General features: G+C 36.4%; 1 protein-coding gene across 13 annotated transcripts in view; it reads right to left on the bottom strand.

Annotated features, from left to right (window-relative positions):
* The window catches only part of TENM4 (teneurin transmembrane protein 4), a 2,920,333-nt gene that overhangs the window by 2,072,837 nt on the left and 831,987 nt on the right, over positions 1-15,509 (bottom strand). The gene's annotated exons all lie outside the window — the stretch shown is intronic.

The following is a 15,509-nucleotide window of genomic DNA, read 5'->3' as shown; positions in this document are numbered from 1 at the left end:
GAAGCTATCCCTTGAAAAAGAGACAGAACTGTTGTCAGATGCAGAAGTTGGGACTCCTGTCAATCTATCCCGTGTAGGACAATCAGGAGTGGTTAGAGATGAAAATCCAGGCCCTATCCTTGCTCCGTGAAGAGAGGGAATGCAGAGACCATGAGGACCTTGCAACTACCCTGCAGAGGCTGACAGGCTGAGGAGAGAAGATTCAACATGAAATGTCTCATTAAGTTTAAGAGCCATTTATTGAATAAGAGTCATGGTAAGATTCTCTTATCAGTAGTAGCAGTATAAGGACTACCAAAGCTTGGGGTTTAAGTTAATATCTTTTAATAAATTACATGTCTTCAACAGACATCAGTGTCTTCATTCATAAAATGGAAATAAAATTGATAGCTCTTTTATAATATCAAGATAAACATTAAATTAGGTAACATATTAACTATCAACCTTTCATATGACCTAGCCCAGATGAAGTGATAAATAGAAATAATTAAATTATAGATATTTCATTTTTTCATGTGACTTTAAAAACAAAATTCCAGCTCTTACAGCCAGGTTGCTGACAATTGACATCTTTCAGAGAGCTTGGTGATATAGCTGAAAAGCAAATGTTAAGATATTTTAATGCACAGGAGACATGGGACATTTAGTTTCCTCCCAAAGTAGGTTCAGGTGCCCAGGTGGAAAAGAAAGGCAATTACTATCCACTTATTCCTTTTCTATGGAAAAAATAAAAGTCCCTCATCCCTTGCCTGACAGCTCAGCTCCTTCCCAATATGTCACCTTCAAATTATACAAGTGACACACTTGGTTCTGTCACCAAGCCACAAAATTGCCCACCCAGACATGAACCCCAATGGTATATTCTTAAGCTCAATTTATGGCCAGTTACTATGCTACTCATATATGGCTTATTATGCCTAGAGAGTAGATGTTATGGTTATCCTGACATTTAACTAGGAGGGAAGAGTACAATTCCTAACAGGAATCAGGGACAATATTAATTATAATAAGTAACTATTACTTCCATTATCATCAGTGTAAGTAGTGAATGGATACGTATATAATGCTTTTAAACACCTTGCTCTTTGGGTCTTCCTCACAGCTCCATTCCTAGTTAATCAGCACCTAATGTGCAGGGAGTCCCCAAAGGACAAGGGGTCGTTATGGGGTTAATATGTCTGTGGTGTTTAATACTTGGTAAATAGACAAACAAAACACAGAGAACACAATAAACACGAAGCTGGAAGATTAATAGTTTGCATTAAAAGCTTTATCAAAACCCCCTCTGCCCTTCAAAATATCTAGATACCATATGCAGGGGTCATTTAGTAATTTTTTTTAAATAAATGACTGAAAGAGTCTTATACCAGCTATGAGGAAAAGATGATCTGGATATCTTAGCATAATTCTATTTTATTAATACCTATATTTGAGGAAAAGCTGAAATAGGATTTGTTACACCAAACTCCCTGACAGCATAACGTTATTTATACGGGTAGGTATGGGTAAGTGAGTTAATGTTGCAGTATTTTTAAAAGCCAGCTGTTCCCCAAGCAAGAAAATAACTGGTTGTTGTAAATGATCAATTGTGTAAAAAGGTCCAAGCTTTGCAAATTTCCACACAAGATATTCAGAGAAATTCTCCACCTACCTAAATAAGCTCATTCCAGCAACCAAATTGTGGGACTGAGAGCTTTGGTTTCACGCTCAGAGATATGTTTTCGTTACCCCAGAGTGTCACTAAATTGGAAATGTCACAACCCTTGGGGGCACATGAAAAATGCATATTATTTCACATCTGTTTTTCACTTGATCCCAATGGACCTGATATTTCTCCAAATTGCTATGTGGAAAAACCAATTTAATTTGATTGAGGAATGAACAGAAACTTACAAGTAAAGTGGAATACTTGCTTTAAGGTTAAAGTGGAAAACTTTGCTTTGTATTGTTATTGCTGAGAAATGCTTCTAGGAGTATTGTTTTTGTTTTAAAAACCTTCTTTACTTGTACTGATGCAACTCTAACTCAGCTCTTTAAGATCTAGGTCAAGAACCATTCCAAGATGGCACCCCAAAATATGTATTTTTTTTTCTTTTCTGAAAATATCGTGCAGGTATAATCTGCAAAGGTTGATGATACACTGATTTGAAGGCACAACTCTGTTCTTTGATAGTTGTGTGACCCTGACTAAATTAGTTAATTATTCTGATCCTCAATTTCCTTATATGCAAAATGATAATAATGAGTGGTCATGAAGATTAAATAAAATAAGGAATATTAACACCTTAGTAAATAGAAATGCCTAAACAGACCCTAAGAAATGCTAATTCTATTCATTTTAAAATACAAATTAAAATTTTAATCCATTGAATTAAGCCTTAGATGATAGAACATAATGGCTCTTGGTCCTTTCCTGTTTGACAATTATGTGACTCCCATTTATAAACATTTCTCATATATCCATACTCTTTATGAATCCTAGAGTTTAAAGAATCTGAAAACCATGGTTTTGACTACCAGAACATCAAAAATCACTCCAAATGCAAGGAACATAAAGCATACCAAGACTCTGTTGAAGGGAAACACTGGCGTTCTAAAGGAAGATGGAATATGTCCCAATCCATCAACCCTCTGATCATCCCTACATTCTCCCCACATCTCTCCAGGGGAAGGCGTCAGATTAGATTTAGCACAATTCATTCTGGAGAAACGCTGTGTGTGAGCTGATAAGCACACTGAGCGGCAAGAGAGCATTGTCTGTGGCTTTCCCCTAGAGCGCTGGCTATTTATTTCACTTCTACCCCAATCCAGCAAAGACATTTACTAAATTTTGCTTGATGCTGTCATAGGATCCCTTTGAAAAGCAGCATTTCGAGCAAACTGAAAAGGTTGGCAGAGGAGGAGCCTTGTGACTAGCTCACAGGGCTGTGTTGGCATGTGTAGGATTTCTTGGGGAGAATTATCCCTTCACCGGGCAATTAAAATCCATCTGGATATTCTGCCAGCTGAAGAATTCACTGAATTCAGTGCCAACTACTATCAGGTATGGATGTCTCAAATTTCCTTTGAATGAGATGGGAATATTCATCCTACAATGATATGTTCCTTTTGAAATGTAGTTAAAAATACAGACTAGGACAAGAGGGTCAGACAATCACAGCATAGTTTACCACAGGCTCTTCATTGTGTTTGCACATTAACCTCTTTGATTCTGTGGTCAAACTATGGACTCCTTTCTCATAATAATACTTTAAGTGCATAAGATAAGTATGTAGCATCTCAAGAAACTAATTAGATTGACATACAATTACAAATATTTATTCAAGCAGCAGGTATGATAGCTAGTGCAATTTCAAAATAGTGGTAAGCATAAATGATATCTCAGCATACATACAATAACTTTAATGTGGCATAAAAGTATTTTTATTTTTATTAGTGATAAAGTCAGAAGAATAGCTTACACTAATGGATTTACTGCACACATCCATAAACCAAGGAGACGCTTAAAATTTTTCAGTTAGAGATTAGGAAACTAGTGAATTTCTCCATTCATGTACATAAACCCTCAACTTATAAATATCTACTAGTGAGAAAAACTTTGGTCTTAGAGTGAAAACAACTTAATTAGCAATCTAGTATTGCCGCATTATAAATGTGTGACCCAAGCAAGTCCTTTTAATAACTGTGAGTTATAATTTTCTCAACTCTACTTACAAGAATTTAGTGATAACTGAATGACATCATAATGCCGCCAATAATAATGTGGTCTAATATTTACTGGGCACTTACCATGTATAAGTCATGGTGCTAGTTGCTTTATAGACATTAATTCAAGCAATACAGGGGAGAATTCTTGCATAATTCAAAATTATATCCAAATATATACAAAGGGCTCCTGACTGGGAACCATAGGATATCCATTTTAGCCTAGACTTTGCACAGGGAAAACCTTTAAACCTGCAGAAATTCTTCCCAGTCACCATTGGATATTATACTGACTGTAATATTGGTATTATCTCTGCAGGGGAAAGGAACTGCAAGAAATCTACTCAAAACTCCTCATTTTGCTGGATATCACTCTGAGGAATGAAGGAATTTCCCATTGAAATGTGTGAAGTGTCCCACTGTAATCCTCAGGCTCTTGCCTATACTCCTTCCCAAAGTTCTCTCTCAATACAGTTTTACAATGATGGCAGTTGGGATAATCATCAAATTCCTAACCACATAAGCACACTAGTCAGGAAGGACTCCTGACCAGAAAGGATGCCAGTAACAAGCAAAGGACTGTTACAGTTAACACTGTTATATATAGTTCTACTGTTATAGTATAATAGTGTTAAGAAATAATTTCAGGGGCACCTAGATGGTTCAGTAAGTTAAGGGTCTAACTCTTGATTTTGGCTCAGGTCATGATCCCAGGGTCCTGGGATTGAGCCCAAAGATTCTCTCTCACTCTGCCTCTCTCCCTGCATTATGCTGTCTCTCTCTCTCTCTCTCTCTCTCTCTCTCTCTCTCTCTCTCTCTCAAATAAATAAGTAAATAAATAGAAAGAAAGAAAGAAAGAAAGAAAGAAAGAAAGAAAGAAAGAAAGAAAAAGAATTTCAGTATCATTTCCAAAGTTTTAAAGCATGGAAATAGAAGGAAATGCCTCAAATTATTTTAATGAAGCAGGCATAACTTGATAACAAACCTAACAATTGTTGGCTTAGGATATTATTCCATAAATATAGGTATATGTCATAATTTATAATATTAATAAATAAGAACAAATATATGGACATTTCTCTCAATGCTAAAAAGTCCTTTGAAAACATATTTATTAAAAAAGAATAGGATATATAAATATTTCACTGACATGATAAAGTATATCTATCTCAAATTCAAAGATCATATTTAAAAGAGAAAGAGATGAAGACTCCTAGGAACCAAACAATGATATCTATAGTCACAGTTACTACTTAGTATTTTTGAAAATATCAATTAACAAATTACATACTGGAAAAGAGCTACAGTATAAACTTGGAAGAAGATAATATATGATTGTTTACTTGGAAACTCAGAATGCCCTGGAAAAACTCCTACCAATAAAAAAAGAACTTTTGTAAAGTTCTAGGTGCAAAATTTTTATACATAAAATAATAGCCTTCATATATGCAAACAACATCCAGTTAAAGGACACAGTAAAATAAAATTAAATAAAAAAAAACATTCAGAACACCAATAAAACAGATAAAACGCTTAGAAATAAATCCAACAAGAAGCGTCAAGATCTATACAAAGATAAATATTAAGTGCTCCTGAGGAACCCAAAGATGATTAGAACAGATGAAAAGGCATACAGAGAGTCTGACTAGGAAGATTCAATAAATAGTGATGCTTGGTCTCCCTAAGTTATTCCACCAATTCATGATGATACAAATACCACTCAAATTCAACTTTTTCTCTGGTGGGAAGTAAACAAGCTAATTATTATATAAATTTTATATGAAAAAACAATCAAGAATCACTTGAAAAACTGAAAAAAAAAAATAGACTGGTGTTTAAGGTGTGTAATGCCACCAAATACTGAAACACATTCTATAGCTTCCATGAACAAAGCAATGTGATGCCGGCAAATAATTAAAAACTCAGTGACTCAGATTAGAAAGTCTAGAAATATATTCAAATATGTATTGGAGTCTGGTGTATGATAAAGTTAATAATTACAAATAAGTAAAGAAAACATGAAGTATTTAGTGAAAGGTTCTACAACAACTTGATAGACAATTGGGTAATTATTAGATCTATGCCTCACTCATAATACCAGATCAAAAGCATCAAACATTTAAAAATATTCTTTTGAGAATGAAACTATAAAGGAATTGATAGAAAACCTAGGATGTTTAAAAATATCAGGTTGAAAGGCATTTATGAGAAAATGCAAGACTCAGAAGCCATTAAAACATTGTTCAACATGGCAAAAATTACTACACAAAATAAATAGATGAACAGGAACATACTTTCAATCCATCACAGAAAGGAAAAAAAAAAAAACATAGACTGTTGGCTTCAACAAGGCTTCAATATATATTCAATAAAGAAAAAAGAAAAAAAAAGCCAGTAGAATGGGAAAAGGATTATAAGCAGAGAGTTCACACAAAAGAAAATGCAAATGATTTTGAAACACATGGAAAAAGTTCACTTCCAGAAACATTAAAAAAAATCAAATTAAATTACAATGACTTACTTTTAATCTATTGAATTGCCAAAAATAGATAATTTTGATAATTTACATCATTGAGCATATAGGGAAGCAGGCATTCATATTCTTGGTGAGGATGAAATTCATACAACTTCTATAGAGGACAATTTGGGAATATTTACCAAAAAAGAGAAAAATACACATTACTTACATGTAAATTAAATGATATATAGTCATTCAGTGCAGTAAGATTCACAATATAAAATGAGATTAGAAAAAGCCTAAATGCTCATCAATAAAAAGCTAGTTAAATAAATTATGGCACTTTAATATCATTGTCTCTTTTAATGTCTAAAGTTCTTATGCACAGTTCAACTATGTTCACTTTTAAATATCTTCAAATTTTTGCATGTTTGCTTAAGAAATAAATCCCACCCCTGGGGTGCCTGGGTGGCTCAGTCAGTTAAGTGTCAGACTTCCACTTAGGTCATTTTTTTGTGGTTTGTGAGTTCGAACCCTGCATCAGGCTCTGTGCTGACAACTTAAAGCCTGGAGCCTGCTTTGTATTCTGTGTCTCCCTCTCTCTCTGCCCCTCCCCTATTCGTTCTCTCTCTCTTTCTCTCTCTCTCTCTCTCTCTCTCTCTCTCTCTCTCTCTCTCTCTCCCTCCTTCCCTCTCTCCCTCTCTCTCTCTCCCTCCCTCTCTCTCTAAAAAATAAACATTAAAAATTAAGAAATAAATTCCCCCAATACTTTTAAAGTTATTTAAGTTAAATGACTAGTAACATATAAAATTCTTAAATATATAATGTATTCCATTCAGTTTAAAGTAGGTGGCACAAAAAAATTCAGAAAATAGGTGGCACATATTTAGTGTAAGAGATTATAGAAAATTCTAAACTCAAGCTGTAAAAAATACAATCTTATGGGGTAGCTGGGTGGCTCAGTCAGTTCAGCCTCAGACTCTTGATTTCGGCTCAGGTCATGATCTCAGGGTCCTGAGTTCAAGCCCCTTTGTTGGCTCTGCAATCCTGCTCTGTGGATCTTGCTTAAGATTCCTCTCTCTCCCTCTGCTTCTCCTCCACTAACTCTCTTGTGCATGTGCATGTGCTTTGTCTCTCTCTCTCTCAAAAAAAAAAAATCTTATGGATTGTTATTATTCACTTATTATCTGTTCCTGTCAACATTTACATGTTAGCAGATATGCTTTTCATCTCCTCAGAAGTCTGTATGGGCACTGACTGTAGGAAACTCATGGGAATGCTTCTAAGATGGATCCTAAAGAAACACATGAGCATTATACTCATTTATTTATAGACCCAGTTATAGAGTAAGCAGTAGTTAGGTAGGTGGATAGATTTAGACAAATGAAAGAAGACACATTGAAGGATAGATGGAAAGATGGACAGAGTTATAGACTAAATATGTATATTCTTCCCAAATTCATAAGTTGAGATCGTAACCCACAATGTCATGGTATTAGGAAGTGGGGCCTTTAGGAGATGAGAAGGACATAAGGGTGGAACCCTCATGAATGAGATAGTATTTTTGTAAAGGGGACCCTCAAGAGTTCTCTCATCCCTTCCATTATGTGAAGATACAGCAAGGAGATGGACTGTGAACCAGGAAGTGGACACTTTCCAGACACCAAATCTGCTGGTGCCATGATCTTGCACTACCCATCCTCCAGAACTGTGAGAAGTAAATGTTTGCTTTTAAAAGACCCAGTCTATATTATCTTGTTATAGCAGTCTGAACATACTAAGATAGATGATAGAGATAGAGACAGACATAGAGATAGAGACAGAGATAGAGAGTCCATCTCTAATTAGCTCTGCTTCTACATCATTGTCACCCCCAACCACAAGCACATACAAGCACACAAGCACATTTGTGCACACACACACACACACACACACACACACACACATACACTCCTGCCTTCCCTTCAAAAATGACACCATCTGTTGAGTCAGAGTCTTGCTATAAAAAACAAAAAGTCTTACAGCATGAGTTTAAAATCAGAGTGGAACTTTCCCCTAAGACAGTATTTTTCAAAAAGCAGGTTTCAAATAAGTGGATCCTAAAATCAGTTTAGTGGGTTATAGACAATATTTTATTTGAATAAAATAAAGCAGAAGAGAACACAGAACACTGGCATGCATAAAATGGATTTAAATATTGTTTCATGGCAATTTTGTTTTAATTTTAATTGTAATTTCATATATACATACATATACAAATATATATGTATTTACAGATATATATATATATATTTACATATATATATTATATATATATATGAGCTGGTTTTGACATAAAATATATTACTTAAAGTGGAACAAGATAAAAAAGTCAAAAATATGTGAAAATTATTGCCAGAACTTAGGCACCAAAAAGCAGATGGAAGGATTTAATCTTCAATCTAGATAAGAAATCAATTTCCAGGGCTTTGCAAATTACGTCACAGCTATAGCAATTAATATTTACACTATATTTACTAAATGTTTTTACATTCATCTTTCAATTGATCTTCTAAACCATTCCTTTTAATGTAGATGAAACAACGGAGACTTAGTAGAATTGAGTGTCTTTTCCAAGTTTATTCAGCTAAGAATCTACGAAGTAGAATTGGGAATCCAGCCCAGGCTGAATCCGACACCTTCTTGATCAACAGATATGGAAGCCAATTTATTCCTTTATTTTTTCACTTATTCAAAAAAAAAAAAAAAAGGTTTACTGCACAGTCTTGGGCTCCAGGCATAGTGCTGTATACAGGGAATGTACTGAAGGGCAAAACAGACATGGCTCCATTAAAGTGGAACCATGTGAGTGTTAGCTTCACAGTCTCACATCCATAGGCTCGGCAAGTGACAAAATGTGACTGGGCCTCAATGAAGTTTAACTTCTCCCTGAATAATGATCTCACTGATGCTTGAGAAAATTAAGATGCCGATACAAAAGTAGGGATTTGTCACTACACAGACGCAGGTTTGAATCCTCACTTCTTTTTCCACCTGGCGTGTCTTTGACATAGGCCAAGGTAATTCTCAAATTCAGCTTCCTCATCTGATAATGGAGATTATAACATCTGAATTCCAGGATTGTTAGAAGGATTAGAAATAATACATAAAAAAGGCCTGGAACCTCACTGCCATTATTATTAGCTATTACTGTCAGTGCATCCAAACAAATTTGAAGAATACTTGCTTAAAACATAGAGACTTGGAGAACCATACATAAATGTTAACAGTGATAGATATGAAGACTCCCTAATAAGTGCCTGTCAAGTCTCTTGCGTGTGTAAATGCCAATTTGTAGTCCTTGGCAAATATAAATATAAAAGCTGTCTACTAATAATGTGTTTAATGAGGACAATAAAAGCAACACAGCACAGAGAAAATTGAAAGCTCAACATTCTCATCAGTGCCAAAGCATTTCATCTGTTCCATCTACCAGTGTCTGTAAAGCCAAGCTAGCCTACTTTTGAAAATTCTCCTGATTTGATGCTAAGTCTTAAGTCCTACTTAAGTCTTAAGACAGCCATGCTTAAAATGTTCTCCCCAAGAAAATGATGAATCACAACTGCCAAAGCTTAACGCTATTTGGCAATAGTCTTTTTGAAGTTTCCTATAAACATTTACCCTGACCCTTGATACCCTTCCATTCTTTAGAATTCGGCATCCCCAGGGTAAAGATGGCAGATTATGAGGAATTAGGTAGTAGTTATAGGATGTAGCTTCACTGAAAAGAAAGAGTGTCATTTTTCAGTAATAAAAATTCTATGAATGTGTCTAGGGCAAAAACCTACAGTTACTTTGGGAAAGGTTTATGTAAGATCTGACATTTCAAAATGAGGCATCAAATATTCTTGGCTGCTTAATTTTTGCAAGCTGGGACTCTTGTGCTTTTGAAAGGGGGAAAAAAAAGGACGAACATTTAGACTCTCTTCTCTTCTTTTCTGCCAACCCAATCCAGACTGAATGGGTTCCCTGAGCAAAGGCTTTTCATGACATTAAAGTGAAGGACTTAAGAAAGCAAAGAGATAAGGTTATTTTATCCATGTTAACCATACCAAGCCTTGGGAGAAAAGCAAATGGCTCACACTGGGGAAAGATCTGGATTCTTCCATTCTACATCACTGGAAGGGTTAATTTACTAGATGCTATAAAATGGCCCAAAATTACATTCAGGCATATTCATTTATTCTTCTGTGCTCTCCCCACCTTCTCCCACCCCCTCATCCCCCATCCCAGCCCAAGCCATTAACTTCATTCCAAGACTGAACTAGGGAATGTTCAGAATTCAGCCTTTAGACTTACTGATGGTTAAAGGGTGACTCCACATTAAAAGCGTCACATTTCCAGAGCCAGAACCATTTCTAAGCTAGTGCCTCTCTTCTCTCCTTTCCCACAGAAACTGACTTCTCTTCCTAGAGAAGGCTTCCCCCAGACTCTAACCCTATGTGATCCAAAGACCTTCCAGTGCATTTAAAGGAAAAAGATAACAATTTAGACTTTAGACAAGGGCAAACTGGCAGACAAAACGTCACAAATATGGTGGTAAAATAGATTATTTTAAAGAGAAATACATTCTCTAGTAAAATAATCTCTAATGCTTTTGTTTACAAGGGGAATAGAAATAATTACACTTAATTTGTAGCTGGTTGATGTTTGTACTATTATCTGGGGAAGAATACAGTGTTCAGAAAGAAGACCAAGTGAGTTGCCCTCAGGGCCTCCCTGACCTAAAGGTGCCTTTTCACTAAGAAAAACCCTCCCCTATCTTGTCAACCCAAGATATTTCTTTACAGAGAAAGGAATTCCTCACACACACCCTGTATCCTGCCAGCCCCGTTGTACCCCTCCCCCCTTTTATAGCCTTTGGTTCTCAGAGCTAGAGTGGATTTCAGTTCTCACCTGATCTAGCTCACCTGTTCAATCCTACCTGACTCTGATCCAGAGTCAAGGCCACAATGCGGTCCTCCCCACATCTTCCAACTTTACAGTCAAAGTTTCTCCCCTTCCTTTCCAAGCAGATAAAATACAGAATCAAGAAAATAATTGAGTCCCATGCCCATGATGTATGCTGGAGACCCGAGGATTTCCAAGATACAAATGAAGGAGGATGTCCGAGGGGAGTCAAAAATGTGGAGAGGGCAGGAGAATAAGGGAAAAGAGGAGTTAAAGTAATTCAGGCCTTCATATAGGAAAGGAGTAGTGTGGGGGTCATATGGCACAGTCTTTGAAGAGCTGAGAAGGTCAGTCCCACATTGGTAGATGCTATATAGATTTGAGTTGGCTAGACTGGTCTTTGCATGGCATTTTCCATAACTCCTTCCCCCCACAACTCCACTCATCCCTCCACCAACTAAGTAATTTAGATCCTATTTCTATAAACCTAAGATAGATAGACAGATAGATAGATAGATAGATAGATACATATACTTACTGATTACTTTATTTGAGGGTTTCCATAGTTGTACATGCTGGTGTACTATTCTATACTCACCAGCAGGCATCCAGCATCCATTCAGCATAAGTGACAGTTAAGATAAACCAATCAATTGATCAATTGATCTCAAATCCCTAACCCATTTCTATACCTCCGAACCTCACCTCCCAAGAAGCCTCATGCCTGGCTTCACAGGTAGTAATCACAGAAACTATGTGAAAACTATTAACTTTCATAAGCCAGAGCTTTTCAACCTTAGCTATTCATTAGTGAACCTGGAGAGCTTATTTAACAAAACGATCCTGCAGCCTCACAATAAGAACAAAATTTCTAGTTAGGACCCATGAATCAATACTTACTGATATTCTGCAAGCTGATTCTAACATGTAGTCAGGACTGAGAACTACTGCTTCAAATCAGTTGTCCTCAAATTTAAGTGCTGCATGAGAATTGCCTGGAAAGCTTCCTAAACAGGATGACTGGACCCGCCCACCCCAAAGTTCCTTATTTAGTAGGTTTGGGGTGGAGCATGGTGTTCGCATTTCTCAAGAATATACAGCTGTTAATGCTGCTGGTCTGGTATCATATGATTGTGTTAGAGAAATAACTTGGCAGTTGTGGTTAGTGGATGCGGGAGAGGGATGTAAGCCAGTCATACTAATATATGACCCATTAATTGATAACACAACTCATTCAACATAATGAATAAGAGATATATCCCAAAGGTAAAGAGTGAAGGTTTTGGTTTCAGACACAGGGAAGATGAAATGACTCCAGAACATAATTTATAGAACGTCAGTAAAAGATTTCCTTACAGAGAAAGTTATATAGGAATGAGGGAAGTCTGTGCTACAGCATATTGATCCTTTAGTATATGAAGGTGACCACAGTGGCATCCACTCCACTGTAACATGAAATAAATTAATTTGGAGATTTCAAGTGAGTCTGGAAGGGATAATAAAGGTGAAAGGTTTTTTTTTTTTTTTGTTTTTTTTTTTTTTGAGAGGGAGAACAGGGTTGGGAGACAAAGGGAGAGAGAGAGAATTCCAAGCAGGCTCCATGTTCAGCACCAGCAGGGAGCCCAACACAGGACTCAATCTCATGACCCAGGGATTATGACCTGAGCCGAAATCAAGAGTCAGATGCTCAACTGACTGAGCCATCCAAATACCCCAAGAGATTTCATTTATTAAACCAAAGAAGAAAATGCTGATTAGGAGGGGAAAAAATATTTTTAAGGCAAAGAACATTTACTTTAAAGGCTTCCACCATTCAAACAAAGGTTAAAAGATAATATTAGGCTGAACCTTTAAACTTGCCAATACTAAATGTTTTTGACCTACAGAAATGACAGTTTATTATGGTTCAACCTACACTAATAATTTCAGAAACAAACTATGGTGTGTTTCCTTGGAATCAGGTGAAAGTTATTAGTCTGAAGCTGCATGAGCAAAAACATCTCATCCAGTTTTGTCCCTGCTGACCCTGGCAAGTTCCTACGCCTGGGATAGGGTAAGTAGTGTACTTAATAAATGTTGGTTGCATCAGTAAATGATCTTAAAATAAAGTGTTTTCAGAGCATTTGAAAACCCTAAATATAGACATCTGGAGCCTGAATTTGCTTTGATCTTTCATTTTCTGTGCCAGGTTGTTAATGTTTGAAACTTATTTTTTCTATTTTAATCAATTCCCCTGCGAAGTCACCTGTTGGACCATGGCCTGTACATAACTATTGTCTAGACATGAACCAGGATGTACTTTGCCCTTTCAACCCCTTCCATCCTTCAGAACTGAATCATTATTTCACTGTTACACTCACAATCGCTGTTCAATAAAGCTTCCAGTGGACCCCCTTTCACCTTTGCCAGATTTCTAGTTTCTTGCTTGAATGTCCTTCATCTTTTCAAATTGTCCTTTGGCTGTATTCAATACTTAAGTGACTATTACTTCACAATGCACGCGCCGTAACCCCAATTTTCCATTCGTTGGAGTTTATTTTCTGAGGAAAATTGCACTTCATTACAGATCTATTCATCTGTGAGTTGGGGGGGAATATAGTATTATTCCAGTCTGAAATGGGTCACTTTTTTTTTTTTCTCCTTTTGCTTGAGTAGGGAATGGGAAAATAAGTTTGGGCTCTTTTGTCGTTGATTTGGCAAGGATACTTAATCAAAACTATTAGGGTCATGGCAATTCTTCAATGCCAAGACAGAATATATATTACTTATGAAACATAAACAAAAGGGCCATACTGAAAATGCTAGTGCACTATAACTCACAGCAGGTAAAAAAACCAAGAAACAAAAACATATGTGATTCAAAGAACTCATAGTTGTGCATAACAACACTATCTAGCTCAATACACTAGTCCCTCACTGCCCACAACAAAGGTGATATAAAAAAAGAGCTTGTATATTAAATTTTTATGTACCAAATCATATTTTGTTATACAAAACAAATAGTCAAAAATTAAAGAATGCATTTAAACAGCATTGTACAGTTTATAAGGGGCTTTAATATAAGTCATTGGACTCTCTTTAAAAAAATAAATAAAACCTGTTAAGGAGAAAAGCCAAATGGCAACATGTCCACATATTATGACAAGGGTAGGCTACAGAATGTGCCTAGTTTCACACAATAAATATAGTTGCAGAAATTAGTTATTAACCTAAGATTCTGTTCTAAAATTCAATGTTGTTTTCTCCATTTCAGGCTGTCAACATCCATAGTTTAACCTTTGATTTTATTTATTAGGCTGGTTTTGAGTTATCTTTCTTTTAGTTGGGTATCTTTCCTATTGATTTGGTTATATTTCCTACAAATTATCCTTATATGATCTGTATCAAGATATGAATCAGTGAGTGGCATGATTTTGTCTCTTTTGACATTTTAGTGTTACAGAAAGGGGATCCCACAGAATTCTGGTCAAAGACAAATATGTTGCCTTTATATTCTGGATGTGTAACTCTCAAGAGACAGAATGGAGACAAGGCCCTTTAGAGCCCTGAGATATGGCCCAGTTTCCCTGACACTGTAATGAAGATTGTCTACTCTAGAGGCCATGGGTTTATAATGGGGGATCTTGTACTCAATTATTTGCTTTTTAAACTGTGTATCTTTAGCTGGGGGGTGAGCATGGCCTGAGTGCTTCACCACAAATTCAAATGTAGGCTGGGGATTAACAGAAAAAGCAACAGGCTAGATTTAGAGTAAATTTATCATTTTGCAATGTTTCACTTGGCATGCAAAGTTCTCTGCAATGAGGTCTTTGCCTCTACTTCCAAATTGGTTATGTTATCATTGTCCCTGCTGTCTTTAGGTCTCCTTGAAAGCAAAAGAGGAAGAATGAGGTTAGAGCCACAGTGGCCTTAACCAGGTCTCCAGAGAATTATTCAAGTAGTATAAACAGCACAAACATCAACACAGCTAAACTTCTCAAACTGTTTTTCCCAAGTCCATCTCAAATTTCACCTCTTTTAGGTAGTAACCCTAGCCTTTCCTGGGGAAAATGACTTAATGTGTTTCTCAGGATTTAAGTTTGGCTTGTCATACTTATTATAAGCAACTGCTAAGCTCTGGACCCTGTACTTGGTACTAGCACTTTGCTCCTACGTTTGGTATAGTATTTATTTTTCAAACATCTTAATGTATTTGTTTTCCTGCTTGTCTCCATAGCTAAACTGTGAACTGGCTGAAGCAGACCCGATGTCTTACTTGCCTGTATATTTCACCACAAGGGCCTTCCAGAGTTCCCAGGACCAAGCAGCCCCTGTGGCAACCACAGTAGAAATAAGACACCGGGTCTTAGTGTATGCCATCCAAGCACTCATGATCTAGTTATGGGAGTGGATAAGAAAATTTTCAGGCATCACCCAT

Source organism: Neofelis nebulosa, chromosome 10, assembly GCF_028018385.1.
Source record: "Neofelis nebulosa isolate mNeoNeb1 chromosome 10, mNeoNeb1.pri, whole genome shotgun sequence".
Taxonomy (NCBI): domain Eukaryota; kingdom Metazoa; phylum Chordata; class Mammalia; order Carnivora; family Felidae; genus Neofelis; species Neofelis nebulosa.
The sequence above is the reverse complement of the archived record's forward strand: the minus strand, read 5'-3'. Positions and strand labels throughout refer to the sequence as shown.